The following is a 1,896-nucleotide window of genomic DNA, read 5'->3' as shown; positions in this document are numbered from 1 at the left end:
CAGGTGACTTTAAACACAAAGGATTTGGAAGAGATAAAAAGTGGAGACTGGCAGTAGAGGTGGTAATAAAGCCACTAGCTACTTGAGGCAACGTCCTTTTTTATTTTTTTCTTTTATTGCATCTGATTGCAAATTAAAGTGGAAAAAAAAAATTAACCTCAGGCAGAAAAGAATATTCAGCCCCTGCCTCGGTGGTTTTCAGAACAAAAAACCGTAGTCTTTGATTTTTAGATTTGATTTTTTTTTCTTTTGCCTGCCGGTTGCCATACAAAGAGATATAGCTCAATAAAATGAAAGATCCACAGCGCTGTGTTTCAGAGCAAGGGCCTGGAGGGATTCTGAGCCAGGTTAATGGATATGATGGTTTTCCCTTCATTGATTTTTAAGATGATTATATTTTATTTATAGGTAAGAAAATAATAGTTAATCTTAGATTTATTGAAAACTTATTGCAAGGCTGCATGAATTGATAACAATAACAGTACATTTAGGGCAACAAAACTAGACTTGTCTTTAATCCCTTAAGTGCTGATGTGCAAGGAATCTATTGACTTGAAATTAAATGTGCTCTAACCCACAACTGAATCCAGGTAGGGAAGAGTTATGTTTTTCAGGCTGCTCTGAAAGATTTCATTACACAAAGCTTTGGTACACCTAAGATATTTCTTTTGTAAAAACTATGTGAAAAATCTAGATGCTGAAAGCTCAGGGATATCAGCATGTTGTCCTCTGGAGGCTTTAATAACTGATTTTCAAGTCAGCCAGTCATTTGTCAGCTAAAAAGCCTACTGGTCAACCATAATTATGTGCAGAGGTTTGAATCTGAAACTGAGATGTGTGGGCTCTAAGATGCACAAAAAACTTGAAACATCAGCTTATCATGACTCAGAATTCCATTGCCTTAAACTGTTACAATTTGTTTTTATGTCTTAAATGAGTTCAGGGACCTTTTGGATTTGGAACGAATGAATACCGGTTAGCCAAACATGGACAGTAATTTTGTCCAACAAGGATAGAACACTGGGTCTTTTTCTCTCAAAGGATTAAATAATTGTCAACACAGTCACTTCATATTGGTCGTTCAGAAAGGCCTTTGATATGCACTGCTTATGGGGGTAGGTGGAGGGGCAAAAACATACTCCTCAGCAATTTAGTCAAAATTTTCCAGATAATTGGATGTTTATGCAGAGAAAGGAGAGGAAATATTCAAAGTGTGCTCTAGAGTCAGGAAACTTTGACTGTTGAGTCACTTGAAATAATAATGTAGTGTTGTTTTAAAGTATTTCAAAATTCACTTTTATTAAAAGTGCTATATTGGGCTTGCTTTGGCAGCACATATACTAAATTTGGACCAATACACAGATTAGCATGACCCTTGTGCAAGGATGCAAATTCATTAAGCATTTCATTTTTTTGCATTTTCAGCCGGAAGTACAACATGTATGTGCAAAAGCTAAAATGGCTTACCATCATGCTACACTTTATACTAAAAATGTATTACTGTGAGCAGTCTGTAATTAAGCCCGATAAGACATCTAGGGAGTCCGTGCACACATCAGTGAGCAGATATAGTTTGCTTATTTATAGAATGTTTCTTTTTGAAAAACTAATGGTGGACACATTTGGATCATATTTATATATAAATAAAGATTTGGTTGTAGTCATTCTTTAAAAAAATGGCATATTAAACTCACGCTGTAGCTAATATGAATGGCTGAAGTTGACTTTTACCTGTATTAAAAGATAAACTGAGGCATATTAAAAATGTTGAGAGTTTATTTGAGCAAAAATCAATTCCAATGAGCCAACACCAAACTGAAGTGGTTAAGAGTGCTCCATTGACGGGAGGTAGAGGAAAGAATTTTATAGAGAAGAGGTGGAAACAAAGCGAGGAAA

At 35.4% G+C, this 1,896-nt stretch overlaps 1 pseudogene; it reads left to right on the top strand.

Annotated features, from left to right (window-relative positions):
* Positions 1-1,316: 1,316 nt before the first annotated feature.
* On the top strand, positions 1,317-1,415 carry LOC147917521 (U6 spliceosomal RNA; annotated as a pseudogene).
* Positions 1,416-1,896: the final 481 nt, after the last annotated feature.

This window comes from Ceratotherium simum, chromosome 3 (genome assembly GCF_057802395.1).
Source record: "Ceratotherium simum simum isolate JZ-2026a chromosome 3, ASM5780239v1, whole genome shotgun sequence".
In the NCBI taxonomy this organism is placed as follows: Eukaryota; Metazoa; Chordata; class Mammalia; order Perissodactyla; family Rhinocerotidae; genus Ceratotherium; species Ceratotherium simum.
Note: the sequence above shows the minus strand (reverse complement) of the source record. Positions and strands in the feature narration are given on the sequence as shown.